Source organism: Melospiza melodia, chromosome 2 (assembly GCF_035770615.1).
Source record: "Melospiza melodia melodia isolate bMelMel2 chromosome 2, bMelMel2.pri, whole genome shotgun sequence".
NCBI classification, from domain to species: domain Eukaryota; kingdom Metazoa; phylum Chordata; class Aves; order Passeriformes; family Passerellidae; genus Melospiza; species Melospiza melodia.
This window is the reverse complement of record NC_086195.1, coordinates 143,333,400-143,351,515: the sequence shown is the minus strand read 5'-3', so window position 1 is coordinate 143,351,515 and position 18,116 is coordinate 143,333,400. Positions and strand designations below refer to the sequence as shown.

At 54.4% G+C, this 18,116-nt stretch overlaps 3 long non-coding RNA genes across 3 annotated transcripts; 2 read left to right on the top strand and 1 right to left on the bottom strand.

The window, feature by feature from the left end:
- The first annotated feature begins 7,740 nt into the window (after nt 1–7,740).
- Nucleotides 7,741–8,805, top strand: LOC134414947 (uncharacterized). The gene is made up of 3 exons (XR_010026890.1): nt 7,741–7,883; nt 7,978–8,097; nt 8,435–8,805. It is a non-coding gene; the product is annotated as an uncharacterized LOC134414947 (long non-coding RNA).
- A 116-nt stretch (nt 8,806–8,921) lies between these two features.
- LOC134414945 (uncharacterized) lies at nt 8,922–13,282 on the top strand. The gene is made up of 2 exons (XR_010026888.1): nt 8,922–10,066; nt 12,942–13,282. It is a non-coding gene; the product is annotated as an uncharacterized LOC134414945 (long non-coding RNA).
- LOC134414946 (uncharacterized) lies at nt 10,024–16,797 on the bottom strand. The gene is made up of 4 exons (XR_010026889.1): nt 16,606–16,797; nt 15,809–15,888; nt 13,414–13,534; nt 10,024–10,079 (listed from the first exon to the last, which is right to left on the bottom strand). It is a non-coding gene; the product is annotated as an uncharacterized LOC134414946 (long non-coding RNA).
- Nucleotides 16,798–18,116: the final 1,319 nt, after the last annotated feature.

Here is an 18,116-nt window from a genome sequence, read left to right as displayed (position 1 = left end):
AGAAGGAGAGAGAAAGGAAGATAAAGAGAGAGAACGAGAGAGAGAAAAAAATGGGGGAGAGAGAGAAAGAGAGGAAAACACAGGAGAGAGAGAGAAAGAGAAAGAGAAAGAGAGGGAGAGAGAGAAAGAGAGAAAAAAAACAGGAGGGAGAGAGGAAGGCAGGGAGAGAGAGAAAGAGAAAAAACAGGAGGGGGAAGAGAGAGAGAGAAAGAGAAAATAAAATAGGAGAGGAGAGAGGGAGAGGGAGGGAAAGAGAGAATAAAATGGGAGAGAGGCAGAGAAAGAGAGAAAAAAATAGAAGAGGGAGAGATGAAGGGACAGAGAAGAGGGAGAGAGAGAAAGAGAGAAAGAGAAAAAAATGGGACAGAGAATGAGAGAAAAAAACAGGAGAGAGAGGGAGAGAAAGAAAGGGAGAAGGAAAAAATCCCTTGGTTCCCCAGTGCCTCTCCCTTTACTGGGCTAAACTGCAGGACTCTCTCCTTTCTGGGACAAAGCTGTGGCATTTCCTGGCAGGTGGGGAATTGTCTGGGACCCTGGCACTGCCCAGCTCCAGCTCGTGGCCGGAGGGGCTGGGGGTGCCTGGCCCAGTTTGGTGCCCCCAGTTTGGGCCCAGCTCCCCTGGGTGCTGCTGGCACCTGGAGGTGCACGGGACACCTGAGGCTGCCAGGACACAGGAGAGGGGACATGGGGGCCAGGGGCAGGCACAGAAAGGAGCACATGCATGTCCAGAGCGGGCACTGAGGGACAGGCAGGAAGGGTTTTGGCAAACCTCACTGATGAGTGCTGTAAGAGCTGCAATGAGGGATGCAGGGCCCCAGGCAGCTCTCCAAAATGCAGTGTATTGTGTCCAAGAGGTTTCAGCAGCCCAGGGCTGTGGGTGACAGAGGTGTGCTCACAGCTGTCAGCTCCAGCTGCAGGCAGGACTCGGGGCAGGTCTGCCCTGTGCTGGCCACATCTGCTCTGTCTCTAGGGTGGGCAAAGGCAAATCTGACAGCTGAGGATGAGCCTGAGGCTCTCACTCAGCCGTTTAAAATCTGTCTGGAAAATGAAAGTGTGCTTGGGCTTGGTCGGTTTATAGCACTTAAAAGTGGTGTTAAGGTATTGTTCAAGAACCATAGAGTGAATCAAGGCTTTGTGCCAGAGTTCCTTTATGCAAGCATTGTTCTGATGGACAGTGTTCACCTGAACTTGTTTCAATGTCTCTGTTTTTTTCTGAAGTTCCCATTCATTTTGCTGTGGATGTTCACCCTCATGCTCTGGATGGTGCTTCTGGGTTTTTTTTTCTTAATTCCACAGCTAATTCCACACCTGGCCAGGTCCCTGTGGGTGCTGCTGCTGTACCTGGTGGTGAGGTGATAACCAGCTGGGCGTTGCTGCCAAAGTCAAACCCAGCAGTTTTCCTGTGAATCCCAAACTGGGCCCAAGGGCTCTGTCCCTCAGCCTCTGCTTCCATGGGTTTGGAGGGGTTGGATCCCAGTTATTCACCCCAGGAGCTGCCCCTCCATCCTTTTCCCCACTGTTCTGTTCCAGTCGTGGGAGATACTTGGGTTTTGGTTTTTTCCCCTGCAGTTCACTGCAGATCCCAAAAAGCCACAGGAGAGAAGATGTGCTTCCACCACCAGGTGAGGAGCCTGATTTTGGAATGTTTGATGGAATTGGCCCAGTAGCTTTTCCTTCTGGGCTTCCCGTAGTCTGTCCATGGCAGGTCCAGCCTGTGCCTTTAGCTTGGAGCCCTCAGTCCTCAGGGAAATGAACCTTTGGCAAGTTCTTACAGCTCTGCCCAGTGCTGTATGGATTGGGATGATTTTCTGGAATTAGGCTGTCCATTCTGACCCGTTTGTTCCCTCTCCCTGCAGACAGTGCCTGCTGAAAGGCTGAGGTGACACCAGGATCTGTGAAACCCCTGACTCCCCGTGCCTTCCTGGGGCTGAAGCCACGTTTGCTGTCAGTGACCACAGAGTGGAAGATGCTAAAGACTGAGAACTTGGGGATTTTTCTCCTGAATCCCAAGACTCTCTGCAGCTGTACACTGTCTATCTCTTAAAAGAGTTTCTGGGTTTATAAAGGTTTTTACATTCTGGAATATTTATCTGTAACTCCATTAAAAAGAGTCATACTGTATCAATGTGGTGTTATTTACTTTGTTTGAGTTGGTTAATTAAAGCAAATTATTGATAAGGGGTTGGAGCTGGCAGCTCTTCTTTATTTTCTCTTCATTTCTTTAATTCCTTTCAATTATTTCTTAAGCGATTACTGCAATTAGGATATACAATAAGGACAGCAGCATTTCTGCCCTGCTGGATTGGGAAATCCAAGCCCAATTCCTTGCAGAGACTGAGGGGATGGCTTTTGACAGAGGGAATTTGGTGAGGAAGAGAGAGCAGAGGTCCCACAAAAAGTGGTTAAGGCCAGTTCTGCTGGCTTTGGGTGCCCCTAGCCCAAAAATCATCCTGGCTAAAGGAACTTGGGGAAGCAAGGGGCCCTGTGCCGGGGCCCTGTGCTGGGACCCCTCAAATTGCAGCCAGAGGCGCTGGGCACTGCCAGCCTTTTGGGACACGGCTACTGAGAGGCTCCACGGCCTGATCCCGAGGGTTTTCCCATTGCTTCCTGTCGTCCTTAGCACCGGGCAAGGCATTACAGCCCCGCAGGCTGAAAATCCCATCGGAGCAGTTGGAATCACAGACGAGCACACAGAAACCAGGCTGGGAGAGGACACGGGCTGTTCCATAGATTTAGTTTTTACAATGTGTTTTGAATTTATACCAGAATCTCTCCCCTCCCCTCAGATCCTGTATCCTTGAGTTTTCTCATAAAGACTCCTCGGCCTACACTGGGAAATGATTCCGCGGCACCGGGGGAGCGGCGGGGTCTGGGGGTCCTGGTGCCGGCATGGGGACTCCCCCTGCCCCGGCCAGTTCCCGGTTCCGTCCGTGTGGAGCCTCTCCGCTCTGGAGCTCCCGCCGCCCACGGCCATCCCGGCCCCGATCCCCGGCCCACACCGCGCCCGCCGCGGGAGAGGCGGCACCGCTCGGGACCCCCCGGCAGCCGACAGCGACAGGAGCCGAGCCAGAACCGCGGCCCCATCCCCGGCCCCGCCTCAGCGCTCGGGGCTCCGCGCAGCGCCGGGAGCAGCCCCGGTTCGGGCCGGTGCGACGGGCGGGGCCGGTGTGGGGGACACGGGCGGGGCCGGTCGGGGGACACGGGCCGGGCCGGTATGCGGGACACGGGCCGGGCCGGTCTGAGGGACACGGGCCGGGCCGGTGTAGGGGACACGGGCGGGACCGGTATGCGGGACACGGGCGGGGCCGGTGTGAGGGACACGGGCGGGGCCGGTGTGGGGGACACGGGCCGGGCCGGTGTGAGGGACACGGGCGGGGCCGGTGTGAGGGACACGGGCCGGGCCGGTGTGGGGGACACGGGCGGGACCGGTATGCGGGACACGGGCCGGGCCGGTCTGAGGGACACGGGCGGGGCCGGTGTAGGGGACACGGGCCGGGCCGGTATGCGGGACACGGGCGGGGCCGGTGTGAGGGACACGGGCCGGGCCGATGTGGGGGACACGGGGCGGGCCGGTGTACGGGACACGGGCCGGGCCGATGTGCGGGGCACGGGCGGGGCCGGTGTGGGGGACACGGGCCGGGCCGGTATGCGGGACACGGGCGGGACCGGTGTGCGGGACACGGGCGGGGCCGGTGTGAGGGACACGGGCGGGACCGGTGTGAGGGACACGGGCCGGGCCGGTGTGAGGGACACGGGCCGGGCCGGTGTACGGGACACGGGCCGGACCGGTATGCGGGACACGGGCGGGACCGGTATGGGGGACACGGGCCGGGCCGGTGTGAGGGACAGGGGCGGGGCCGGTGTGCGGGACACGGGCCGGGCCGGTGTGGGGGACACGGGCGGGGCCGCGAGCGATGACCCCGCCCCCATCCCGGGAAGGGCGGGGCGGACTCGGGGCGGGGCCACAGTTCCGTGAGGCGGAGCCAGGGCGGGGGCAGAGCTACGTGAAGGCGGGGCTCGGGGGCGGGGCCAGAGTACGTCAAGGCGGGGCTCGGAGGCGGGGCCAGAGTACGTGAAGGCGGGGCTCGGGGGCGGAGCCAGAGTACGTGAAGGCGGGGCTCGGGGGCGGGGCCAGAGTACGTGAAGGCGGGGCCGGGGCTACGTGAGGCGGGGCCAGGGCGGAGCTTCAGGGGCGGGTCCCGCCTCCGGCTCAGGTGTGCGTGGTTGGGGCCCGGGACCGGCTCAGGTGTGCGGGACCCCAGCGCGCCTGCGCGGGGCGGGGCCGAGGTTATTTAAGATCCGGTAATCTCGTTAACCGCCATTTGCTCACTCGGAGCACGCTGCGGACGGGTGCCTCTCGTCCCCGCTCCGCAGCTTTTTCTCCTCTCCTGTTCCCTCCTCTACCTTTCCTTTCTCCTGCTTGTATTCCCCTTCTTTCTCTGCTTTTCTCTCTCCCCCCTTTTCTCTCCTCTCTCCTCCTTTTCCCTCCTCTTTCGGCCTCCCCTGCTGTCTCCCCCTCTGCCGTTCCTTTTCCTCTCTGTATTCTCCTTCTCTCTCTTCTCCCCTTTCCTCTCCTCCCCTTTCGGCCTCCCCTCCTGTCCCCTCCTCTACTCTTGCTTCTCCTCCCCGTATTCTTCTTTGTCCCCCAGACCCTCCCCTCCTCTTCCCTCTACTCCTTTCTATTCCCCCTCTCCCTTCTCTGTCCGCTGTCCCTCTGTCCCTTCACAGCCTTTCCTTTCCCTTCCCTTTCGCTTTCCTCCCTGCTATCCCTCCTCTCTTCCCGTTCTCTCCGTTCCTTCTTTCCCCTCAGCCGCGGGGCTGGGGGGGCCGGACAATAATAAAGCCCAGAGGGCCGGAGTCCGGCGCCCCCGGCCCCGCTGGAGCCCCGCTGGTGTCCCCATGCAGTTCCACGGTTGAACGCAGGGGGCGCCGCCGGGGCTCCGCTTCCCCCATCCCACGGGGGCCCCTCGTTTGGAGAGGGTCCCGGGATGGGGGGTCGGGTTTGGGGCCCCCCTTGTTTGGCGGGGGTCCCGGGGTGGGGGACACCCTCATTAGGAGGGGGTCCTGAGGGGGGGTTAGGAAGGAGCCCCCTCATTAGGAGGGGGTCCTTGGTGGGGGGTTAGGAAGGGGCCCCCTCATTAGGAGGGGGTCCTTGGGGGGTGGTGGGGGGGTTAGGAAGGGCCCTCTCATTAGGAGGGGGTCCTTGGGGGGGTAGGTAGGTAGGTAGGGCCCCCTCCGGAGGAGGGGGTCCCGGGGGGGGCGGGGCGGGCCCCCTCCGGGGGAGGGGGCCCCCCGGGGGAGGGGGGCGGGGCGGAGGGGGGCATTCCCCCCTCCTGGCCCGCCCCCCTCCCCCGGGCCCCCTCCTCCGGACGGGGTCCCGGCCCGGCCCCCTCCCGGGGACCCCCTCCTCCGGACCGGGGCCCGGGGGGGGGAGGGGGGGCGGGTGGGGTGGGGGGGAAGCAGAGGGGGGCACGTCACTCTGCGCGGTGACACATACGTACACGTGTAAAACAAAACACACACACGAACGGCCCGCCCCGTCCGGCCCCCCCACCCCACCTCCCCCCCCGGGCCCCGGTCCGGAGGAGGGGGTCCCCGGGAGGGGGCCGGGCGGGGACCCCGTCCGGAGGAGGGGGGCCCGGGGGGAAGGGGCGGGGCCAGGAGGGGGGAATGCCCCCCTCCGCCCCGCCCCCTCCCCCGGACCCCCCCCTCCGGAGGGGGCCCGCCCCGCCCCCCCGGGACCCCCTCCTCCGGAGGGGGCCCTACCTACCTACCTACCCCCCCAAGGACCCCCTCCTAACGAGGGGGCCCTTCCTAACCCCCCCACCACCCCCCAAGGACCCCCTCCTAACGAGGGGGCCGCTGTAACCCCCACCCCAGGGCCCCCCAGTGTGATGTAGGGACAGCCGGAACCCCGGCGGTGTGGGGCGGTGTATTGAACTGCAATGGGGGGACCCGCAGAGCGGCTCCGGCCCCGTGTGGGGACCCCAGCGAGGGCGGGGGCGCCGGGCTCCGGCCCTCAGGGCTTTATTATTGCCCGGCACCCCGCGCCCCGCGGCTGCGAGGAGAGATGGAAAGGGAGGAATACAGAACGAGAATAGGGGAGCGGGGGTACGTGAGGGGAAGGCGGGGAGAGGTCGGGGTGTGCAGGGCAGCAGGGGACGGGGCAGGGGGGAAGGCAGGGTAGGGAGGGAAGGGGGAGGATGGAGGAATAGGGTAGGGTTAGGTAGGGATGAGCAGGGTAGGGGTGAGTGAGGGAATAGGGAGGTGGGATGGGAGCGAGGGGCGGGGGGCGGCCGTAGGGGGGGAGGGAGGGGAGGGCTAGGGGGGAGAGGGAGGGGGGGGGTTTGGGGGGGGGTGGGTGTGGGGGGTGGGGGAGGGGAGGAAGGGAGGGGAGCAAGGAGAGGTGTACAGAAACAGAAACACTGAACAAAAGAAACGCTGAAGAAAATAAAGAGAAACAGAGATATAGAGCGCCGACCGACAGCAACCTACCCCACCGAACGCCGAGGAGCAAATGGCTCCGCCGGGCCCTCCCCGCGCCTTAAATCCCCCAAGGCCCCGCCCCGCGCAGCCGCACTGGGATCGCTCACACCTGTGCAGACCCCGCCCCTCGCACCTGTGCCGGCCCCGCCCCCGGGGCCCCGCCTCCCCCCCGCCCCCCCTCCCGCCCATAAAAGCCGGCCAATCCGCGTCTGTCCCGCTTCCTTCGGGGGATGCTCGGCTCGGGATGCTGCGGGAGCGACGGTCGGAGCGCTACAGGAGATCCGGATCGGGGGTTGCTGCTGGTGCTGCGTGGGGCCCGAGGTGCTCAGGTAAGACCGGGATCGGTGTCTGGGTCCGGGGGCTCGAGTCCTGGTCCTGCCGGTGTCTGCTGTGGGAGGCGGGCAGGGTGTGGGTGCTAGGTGAGACTAGGATCGGTATTTGGGTCTGGGGGCTCGGGTCCTGGTCCTGCCGGCGTCTGCTGTGGGAAGCGCGTAGGGTGTGGGTGCTAGGTGAGACTGGGATCGGTATTTGGGTCTGGGGGCTCGGGTCCTGGTCCTGCCGGTGTCTGCTGTGGGAGGCGGGCAGGGTGTGGGTGCTAGTGCTGGATGGTCGAGGCGCGACTGAGCCCGGGATCGGACTGACATGGCTGCAGATAGGGAGAGCCGCTCCGGGACGGGCGCTGGGACCGAGCTGGGCGCTGCTGCTCTTGCTCCGGCCAGTGCGAGGCTGGGGTCCCGCCGGGGCTGGATGGTCGAGGCGGGACTGGGGCTGGGATCAGGACCGGTATCGTTGCAGGGGGGAGAGCCGCTCCGGTATGGCTGCTAGGACCGAGCCTGGTGCTGCTCCTCCAGCTGCGGCCAGTGCGGGACTGGGATCCCGCCGGGGCCGGATGATCGAGGTAGGATCGGGACCAGGACCGGACCGGCATCGCTACAGGTAGGAAGAGCTGCTCCGGGACGGGTGCTGGGACTGAGCCGCCGCTCCTGCTCCGGGCGGTGCGGGGCTGGGGTCCCGCCTGGGCTCTGGGCCGTGGGGAGCCGGGGCTATGGTGGTGCCGGGCCGCCAGGAAGACGGCGCTTCCCTGGAGCAGCTGCTGGATCACGGCTGGAAACGGGTAGGGCAGGGGAACCGCCTGCGGCAGCCCCGGGACCCCCCGGGCCCCGTCGCTCCCTCAGCGCCGCTGCCCGTCCCGCAGGGCGCCCCCTGGCGGACACGGCGCTGCTCCTCAGCCCCGCGGGGACACCGAGCCCGGCCCGGCAGCGCCGCGGTCACCGGCAGCCCAGAAGGACCCCAAGGAGCAGCGGGCATTGCCTGGAATGGAGGCACGGACCGTTTGCAGAGGGGCTCAGACAGCAGTTCCCGTTTCTGACCTCCCAGAGCTCCTACACAGCTCCCAGGTATGTCTCAGCCACCCCAAATCTTCTCTCTCCTTTCCAGCCGGAGGCCATTGTCCCTCAGCAGCGCTAACACCAAAGCCATCTTCCCTCACAGATATTGAATCCCAAGCAGTATACCTGGGAGATGCCTCAAAATCAGAGGTTCAAGCGGGATGAAGTTTGGAACTTCCCAGGGAGTCAGCTGAAGTGCAGAAGTGAAGGAAAACTTTTGCAGGTGGGTCCCACTGGAGGTGTGCTGAAGGCAGGGACATGCATCCCTGTCATGAGGGGTAAAAATGTGCAGAGGCTGCTGCTGAAGCTCTGAAAGGAGCTGGGCTTCTTCAGGGAGAGGTGTGCTGCCTCAGCACAGGCTGGGAGTGCATCCAGCCACTGCCTTGTCCTGCTTTAAAACATCAACGGGAGCTCGAGCTCCAGGGGTGGGGGGTGAAATCAGCTGGGTTCCAGGGAACTTTGTCCAGTGACCCCAGGGACATCAGTGGAGCCAGGGGATGAGGGTTTTAAACAGCAAGTTCTATGGAATATAGACCTGTCCTTGTCCTGATCCCACTCAGCTTCCCTGGAACCTCTGCTGGCTCCTGACACAGCTGGTGTAAAAGTGGTACCTCTGCATGGGAATTTCCACTCTCCATAAGGCGCTGTCAGGTTATTCCAGCAGGAATTCATCAGGGAACGTGGGGCTGTGGGTGTAACTCACCTGACCTAGCAAAGCTGATACCAAACCCCAAATCCAGGCACCCCAAATCCAGACACCACATAGAGAACAGTCTCTGTGCTGCCCTGTCAGCTAAAACCCCTGGGCTGGGAAATTTCAGCAGCCAAATACATGGAATGCTCTAAATCCCAGCAGCCAGCATTCCCCAGGGGTACAATCCGAGTTCCAGGGTGGCAGCTGGCGTCCTTCTCCTGCTGCTGGTGGGACAAATTCCCCTCAGAACGGGCAGGAGCTAGGAGCAGGAGGGGCGGGAGCGGCATGGGGAAGTGCCGGGAGATGAGGGGGCTGCAAGGTCACCTGAATCGGGAAATGAGGGGGCTGGAATGCCGGCTGAATCGGGAGGTGAGGCCGCTGCAATGTCACCTGAATCGGGAGATGAGGCCGCTGCAATGTCACCTGAATCGGGAGGTGAGGCCGCTGGAATGTCACCTGAATCGGGAGGTGAGGCCGCTGCAATGTCACCTGAATCGGGAGGTGAGGCCGCTGCAATGTCACCTGAATCGGGAGATGAGGCCGCTGCAATGCCGGCTGAATCGGGAAATGAGGCCGCTGCAATGCTGGCTGAATCGGGAGGTGAGGCCGCTGGAATGCCGGCTGAATCGGGAGGTGAGGCCGCTGCAATGTCACCTGAATCGGGAGGTGAGGCCGCTGCAATGCCGGCTGAATCAGCTGGGAACATTCCTTCCCTGCAGGAGCCAGGGCAGATCCCTCCTGGCCAGGCTGGGGGGCAGCTGCTGGGTCTGCTCTGGGGTAGAACCCCCTGCCCTGCCAGCAGCCCTGACTCTGCTTTCCCTCCCAGCTCCTGAGGGTGTCAGGGCCGCCGTGAGGGAGCTCAGGCCCAAAAACCCCACAGCCCACAGAGTGAACGATCCCAACACAGAAATGCGGTGTTGTGACAAAGAACCTGTTAAAAAGGCTGTGACAACACTGTAATGGGATTCCCAGGAACCTTCTGGTTTGCTCCTGGGTCTGTTTTTATGTATTTTTAGTCCCTCAATGGGCAGTTTGTAGTGTTTATTCTGGGACTCCGGGGTTGAGCAGGGCTGGCTTTGGATTGGCCTTCACCTCTGCTCCCCCTTGGGCCGAGCTGGGCAGACTCATCCCCTCAGCTCTTCCCTCCAAAACATCCCTGACTCATTTGCCTGCAGGTGAACCCGGGTTTGGCCCCAAGCTGTCCCCTCCTCACCTGCCCTTGCCCTCACGGTGTCCCTTCTGTTCCCCACAGTGCCCTGGTGACACCAGGGAGGTCCCTCTGCCTTTCTCCTGCCCCTCTCCAGGCCCGGCCGCTCCTCTGCTCGCTCTCTCTGCCCTTGTCCCACACAGTGGGGCACAAAAGGGGAAAGGGTTCATTAATTTAATTAATTCTGCAATTAATTAATTATTTCCAACTCCCTAGTGAGAAGAACATGAACTCACAGCCACGGAGTCCTGACAGGTTCCTGCAGTGAGAGCTCAGCGCGCGTCCACAGAGGTAAGTCCAGCATCTGAAAAAAAAACGAAACACAGGCTAAAAAATGTGATTTATTTTGCTTATAAGTTACTTGAGGTTCTTAGAGCCCAGCCAACATTTGGTCTTGATTTTGGTTGAGTGAATCGTGAGCAGTGGGCACAGGTCATGCCATTCGTGGGGGCAGAAAAAGTAGATTGAGCTCACCTTATTTCAAGTTATTAAAAAAGATTTAGAAGTCTTTAAACACAACACCCTTCAATTACCATAATGTTTCTTCCTTGATTTTACTTATTCTCAGTAGATTTTATAAAACTTAAACCAACACCTCCTCCTTAGCAGACTCATAAAACATTAGACAAAAAGTCCTAATACCAGTCTCAGGCTTACACAAGAGACCCTCCCCATAACCAAACACAAAAATCAAACTAATGTACCAAAAGTAGACCTTATTAACATTAAAAATACAATTCAACCATATCCAAAAATAACTCCAAATTTATTTCCTCCAAACACCAAATACTCTTCAATTTCTAAATCAAAAACTCTTTAAAAAGTAACAAAAACCATTAAAAATTATTCAAATATCAAAAACCTATAAATAAATATTACTCAAAGCCCACAAAAACATAGAACATTCTAATCAATATCCTAAATACAAAAAAAAAAAACCCACTTTACAAATTAGTACCATTCTAAATAGAACATAAATAAAAATCTTTTACCAAGAAACATAGCTCCCAATAAATAAAACCAGCATGTAAAGATATGGGTAGTAATAGTAACCCAACAATCTAAGGTTTCTCCAAAACACTTTCAAAACTTCAATATTTATAAATAACAACCTTTAGTAACTCAAGTATTAATAAAATCAAACACAATTAAATTTCACTACATTTAAGTCTAAATAGTCTTAAATTTCATTTTATCGCTGTAATGGTCTAATAAAATTAGGTTTATTATTCCTTACTATCAGAATTAATTAATTCTAAATCTTATTTAATGAAACTTACCCTAAATTTTATTAAAAATCATTTTTCCAAACTATAAAGTATAAAATAATTTTCTTAAAAGAGTAAAACAACTCCAATTAAAACAACTACAATAAAACTCTAACAAACACCTATTCATAAGTAAAAAAATACAGTTTATTACATCATCCATTTAATAAAAAAAATCTATTCTGCATTACAATGTCTAGTTTTTATTTTTTATAAATAACACCAAAAAAGTAGCAATTACTATTAATATCATACTATTTTAAATTTTTTACTCTATTTCCCTAATACATAAATCTTTTTAGAAAGTTATCTTAGGTTCTCCAAACACTTAGTACTAATAGACTAATTATAGAAAATTATTAAGTTTATTATAAACATTGTTTATAACATATTATTAGGATATTTACAACCGACTTTCACATACTTCGCCATCTCTTTATATAATTACCAAAACCACATAATTTCAAATCCCACTTTTTTATTCTCTAACTACTTATACATCTCTGAAACCAAGTGAACTCCCTAACTAATCTCTACACTAACTCTGTCATTTAACATATCTCATAATTTTAAATATTTTTCAAAGTTAAAAAAAACTTTATTAAAAACCTCCTCCAAACTATTAATCTTATAACTTTCCTCAGTTATTATTACATAAAGACTTCTATAAAAATCCAAATACAACATTAATTTATTTTTCTAAGTTTCATACTAAGTATTCAGCCTCTCCCCTACAATTACATTTCCTCCACCCTCACACTCTCAATATCTAAATCCAAATTCACAATCCTGTCTATAACCACTTTCAAATCTTTAAAAAATAAGTTTACTATACTCAAAACATCTCTATTCTAAAAATACTTTAAAAAACCCAATTATTATATGATTTAATTAATCTTTAATCCTAAATTTTTTACTCATAACTACTATTTTTAAAAACATCACATAAAAATGTATTAAGTAACATGCACCAATTACCATTTAAACTATAATCAAACACTAGCACTACCTAAATAAAATCATTAACAACAATCCCAAATGTTTGCTATATCAACAACAAATTTGAAATAGTTTTAACTTAACGATTTAACTTTATCAATATAACAACTAAACCTCTTTTTAGCTATTGTGTAACCTTCCACTAATTTAAAATTTATCAACTGTTACTAACTCTAAAATAATATACAATATTTTAATACTTAATAAATATATAATTTCACACGTTACTAATTATATATAATCGAAATAATTCCTAATTATTTTTTCTTTACTGCATACATTATTTTAATCTAATATTTCTCCATACTTATAACAAAAAAATTATAATAATAATATCTTAAATAAGTATCTCACAAATCTCTATGCAATTTTATAAACCAAGATGTATCAATAGTTCATTTCTCATATGAAAACATAAAGTTTACTTACATCTCAGCAGGTACAAAAAGCCAGGTAAATTTCAATAGAAAACATAAAACAACATCACACAAACAACCACACTGACCACTCCAGCACTAAAAAATCAATGTAAATACAAATGGAAATTACACAAAAATTCCAACTTACACCTAACATCTTGTATTACACCCACCAAAAACTATTAACTTTAAGTGTCTTTATAAATACAAAAATCAGTAGTATAAAATTCTTATTAAATAATAACTTAAAAATATACAATTCAACCAAATATTATGCCTCTCTTTAGTTTGTTTACTTTTAAGTATACAACTTTACTAATTACCCAGCCTAAACCAAACATTTAAATAACTTCAAATAAAGTTTCAAGTTTAAATACTTTGTATTTGTCACTACTCAAAAAAATCCATTCTTTACTTACCTAATTGATATACCAAATACAAATTAGCCATATAAATCTACTAATAAATTTCTTAATACAGAGTGAGAGGGGAGATGTGGGAATTGGAAAACCAGAAACTTCCAGAGCCACCCAAAGATTGGATCTGCAGCCTGGGAAGAAGCTTGGATTGATGTAGAAATACAACACACAGGCATTAACAGGAAAATAATACATAAAGCAGGTAGAGCTGTGATGCTTTCTAATTAATGGCCAATCACACTCAGCTGGCTCACACTCTCTGTGCCAGCCACAAGCCTTTGTTATTCATTCCTTCCTTTTCTACTCTTAGCTGGCCTGCTGATGAGATCCTTTCTTCTATTCTTTCAGTATAGTTTAATGTGACACATACCATAAAATAATAAATCAGCCCTGTGACCCATGGAGTCGGATCCTGGTCCCTTCCCTCACCCTGGCCCCTGTGAGCAGTCCCAGGCTGGGCTGGCAGCAATGGCATCCCCAGGCAGGGAATGCAGCCCAGAGGACAAGAGGAGCCCTGTGTGCCCCTGACTCACCCACAGCAGGGCAGGGCCTGAGCCCTCCAGGGCAGAGCCTGTGCTGGGGCCTCTTGCCCGGGGCTGCTCAAACACCAAAGCTTTTGGCAAAGGTGGCAGGAGGTTGGTGATTTGTCCTGGCCTGAAAGAGAGGAGGAAAAGAAAATTATTGCACTGTGGAAGTCAAAGGATCCAGCTTTCACACTTCTGCTCTGAGGGCTCACTGTGGGGTTTTATCCATGAGAGGTGACACCAATTCAAACATATCAGTGCCCTTTGCCAGCATTTCTATTCCTAACCATTTCAGACATTAAAAGGAAGCTCATTTTTCTTATTGCAATCTTTGCCTCATTTGAACAGAACCATTTTTATCTCCCATCTCACTTGTCAGTCCTTTAGCACTGGGCTTTGTACAAAGGGAGGGTGCCTCACAAGCAATCCCAAAGAGAAACCCCTCCAAAGCTGCCAGGGCAAGGTTCCAAGGCACTCCAGAGCACAGCCAGCTGTTCCTGCCCTGCCAGGCCACACAGCCCTGTGCCATCCAGCTGGGCTGGGCAGGCCAGGCAGGGGCTGCCCTTCCTCCTGGGAGCACAGGGAGACAGCCTGGGCAGCACCTGGGAACAACAGGGGAAAGGCAAAATGAAAATGTTTACTGTCAGAAAATGAGTGTCTGCAATCAGAGCTTCTGGACAAATTCAGTAACAGCACTTTCATGTGATAAATATGGGCCCTGCCCATCCTGCCAGCCCAGGTGAAAGCAGGAAGGAGAGCTACAGGGACAGCAGGAAGGGAGTCCCTCATTTGGATGGATTTCCCAAAGTCTCTGCTGTACTGTACACTCTGTGCTCTTTAAAAGAATGGATTGCTGCTACAAAAATAATATTTTATCAGCCACAGCCAGGGCAGGGTGAGCTACAGCTGCAGAGCCAGGTGTGGGGCAGAGCTGGAGAAGTGAGGGAACAGGCAATCTTGTCAAAAATAAATCTTGTTCAGATTCACCAGTGCTGGGAACAAGGCAAACACGCTGTCCTGGATGCATCAAGGACACAATGGCCCTGGTTTGGCTGCTGTCCTTTGCCCCCAAGCTCTGGCCTCACCCCTCTCCAGAGGAGCAGGGAATTCCTGCAGGGTCAGGGGACTCTGCTCCCACTCCAGGGATGTGCCCAGGAAAGGAGGGAGCTGTTCACAGTGACTGAGCAGTGAGGAGCTGTGCCACGGGCGGCTGGGGCTGGAAATCCTCACTCAGGATTGCGCACTGGATGTGCCAGGAAGCACATGCACTCACCTGTGCCCATTTCTGTCATGTGTCAGTCAGAAACCATGTCACCAGCGCCTTGCTCCTCACTGCACCGCTTAGAAATACATTAAAAACAGAAAAAACCCAAACAAACCAACCAAACAACAGCCCACAAAAGAGAGGGCTCAGTGCAGCACCATCTCAATGTTCTGCTCAGGGATGGACAGAAAGGAGGAGGAAAGCTGTTCTTCCAGTGCTGCCAGGTCTGGCCCAAGCAGTGTGAAAGAGCCAAAATTGCCTCAGCTGCAGCTTCCCCCCTTGCCCTGCCTGCTGAGGGACAGAGGCAGCACAGAGCCCAGGCAGGCAGCACTCACACCCTGCTGGCACAGACATCTCCATGTTCCATCTCTGGCCAAACAACCCCAGGATGGTTCTGCTTTCCTGCCAGACTTGGCAAATGTCACTGACACTTATGCAGGCACAGACACCCTGTGTGGCTCTGGGGTCAGAGCCCCTTTGGCACAAAAACCCCAGAGAAGGTTGGGAGGAATCTGATAAATCTTCCTCACACAAAGCTCCAGTTTATCAGATTATGCTCCTTTCTGACCCAGACATGGGGCAACCGAGAGGCATTTTAAAAACTTTGATCCCATGTTCAGTCTCATGTGAAGGGTGAGACAATACAGATGTTAGAATTCACCATCACAATCAGCAGCCAACCATTTCCTGATTCCAATACACTGTAAGTGTTTCTTGGCCTGTCTGCTTTTGCCACACCATGCTGTAAATGCCTTAAAGCCAATCATCTAAATTACCCCTTGTGAATCTTATTACAATGCATCTTTCATAGTTCTATTTCTCTAAGGTATCCAGTCTTATTTACAAAGTCACCCTTTAAAACTTGTTTCTAGCTCCAGTTCTCTCTCAGCAATGTCTGTCCTATTCCGTGGCATTTCTAAGTCAGCATTTCTTATCTCAGAATTTCCATACAGATCCACACTATGTGATCCTTCTGTCAAACTCTGGAAATTTCCTGCACATCCATTTCCCTCCCAGAGCTGTTCCCTGGCCAGCCCAGGGGCTGTGGGTGCTGCTGCAGGGCACAGGGGCTGGAGGAGCCCTGCAGTGTGACATTAAACCAGCAGAGCAATTGCCAAGCACAAAGAGATCCATCCTCACCTGCTCTGATGGCTAAGTCCCTGGGGCTCATCCTCAGCTGTCCCTGCTCCAGGGAGGAGGGCCTGGGCTCACACGCTGCCCTGCCAGCAGAAGGGAAAGGGTTAATGGAGCTTTTGGGCACGTTCTGTCCCCAGAGGGTTTGGCACGGGAAGCTCTCACACACAGAGAAAGGGTTAATGGAGCTTTTGGGCACGTTCTGTCCCCAGAGGGGTTTGGCACGGGCGCGGGAAGCTCTCACACACAGAGAAAGGGTTAATGGAGCTTTTGGGCACGTTCTGTCCCCAGAGGGTTTGGCACGGGTGCGGGAAGCTCTCACACACAGAGAAAGGGTTAATGGAGCTTTTGGGCACGTTCTGTCCCCAGAGGGTTTGGCACGGGCGCGGGAAGCTCTCACACACAGATTATCCCGAGCCAGAGCCCTCCGGGGCACCCTGCAGACAGAGAGCAGGAACAGACCCGGCTGCAGCGCTGATCCCGCTCCTGCTTTCCCAGAGGGGCAGGGACAGCATTCCCTCCCGGCCCCGAGAGCCCCAAGGACAGTCACTCATTGGGGTGGCGCTGGAGCTGCCGCTTTGCTGGCACTCCTGCCCTACAGCCAGCAGGTTTCTGTGGGAGCAGGAGTTATTTGTGCAGGTCAGAGGCTGCACAGCCCCAGAGCATTCCCTTATGGACACAAAGCTTCCCACGTGCATTCTGTAGCCCAGTTTGTAATTGAAGTGCATTTCAAGAGAGTTTCAATGGGAATGAGGTGCCCTGGTGCCAGCCCAGCATCAGATATGGGGCATGAGGAGACTCACCAGACACATTCCCTGCAGTCTCCCCTCTCAGCGCTCCAGCTGCAGCATTCGCATTTCTCACCGAGTTCTCTTTCCCGGATTCCCAGCAGGAAACTGGTGGCCGCTTCCAGATGCAGACCCCCGAGGCAGCGCTGCTCCTCTCCCCCCCGAACCCCCCCTGCCTCCAACCTTTCCTCCTTTTATAACCACGGCTCCACCCAGGATTCAAAGGGAGGCTCCCAGGTGCTTCCCAGACCCAAATCATTCCAGGTGTTTCGGGAATTAACAGAAATAAGCTCGTCCCTTTTGGGGTAACAAATTATCTGTTTCCCCATTTCCCCTTCTGTCTCCTGTTCCCTAAGGCAAAACACCCGGATCAGGTGGGGGCCGGGGTAAAATGTCAAGTCCAAACCCAAACCAAAGTTGTTTTTCCATCGGTTTCCCTCAGGACTGTTCAGTTTCCCCGCTGTTCCTCGCCCACAGGAGCAGCTTCTCTCTGGGACCCGTGGGTAAAGGACCTGCTGCCTCGGCAGGGCAGAAGGTGGAGCTGCTGTTGGTGATTGTGACAATGACCCGAATAATCAAAGATCAGTGGGAAGTTGTTCAGTGCACCGGCAGTGATAGAGAATGTGCTGGACTAGTGTCACACGTAGAGCTGGACAATGACCCTGAACACCCCAAAAAGGCAAAGAAACCCTGAGCCACGCTGTGATCAGACCCCATAGGGGCGATTTATTGGAAGCGCCAGTGAGGAACAACGGGAATTCCCTGGCCCTCAGCTTGGTCCCGCCTGCACACACCACCGCCCTCGGGAAGCGCTGCTCTTCCCGGCGGCAAAGCCAACAAACATTTTTTCCTCCGTCCGTCAAAACTCTTCTCCGAAAGCCTCTGTTCTCCCGCGCTTCTCCTCCTGCAGCATCCTCCTCCTCGCGTTCTTCGCATCCCTCCCCGGGCCCGTGGCTCCGCTGCTCCCCGGCGCTCCGGCAATGAATAGAATGGATGCGATTAATGTAATCGATGTGAGCCTCGCCGGGCGGCCCGGGGCGCCGGGGGCTCAGGCCAGCGCCGGCCGTGCCAGCACCATCAGACGCTGCAGCTGCTCGTAGGACACGAACATCACCACGTTCCAGGAGCCCAGCCGCAGGAAGGACGGGACGAATCTGTGCCGGCACAAGCGGGGCTCAGGGGACGTGCGGGGACATCCCCAGAGCGGGGATCCCCCAGATCCTGCCCGCGGGTCGGGGTGTTTGGGGCTCCGTGCCGCGGCCCGGGCGGTGTCCCTGCAATGATAACATGGCTGGCTCTCGTGAAGAAGCAGTCCTTGCTCTCAGGAACACGTTTACAGGAGAGCAGCTGTACCTTGGCCAGGGTTAGGGGGCCCTGCTGCCAGCCAGGTGGGGGAGAAGGAGAGCTGGATCTCCTGGAATGTGTGGGTCCAGGCAAAGTGCTTTGTCTTCTTTCCCCCCTTAATTAAACCACAATAAAGCCCTGAATAAGCCTTGTCTCAATGTGTGTGTGAGATTCCCATTCCC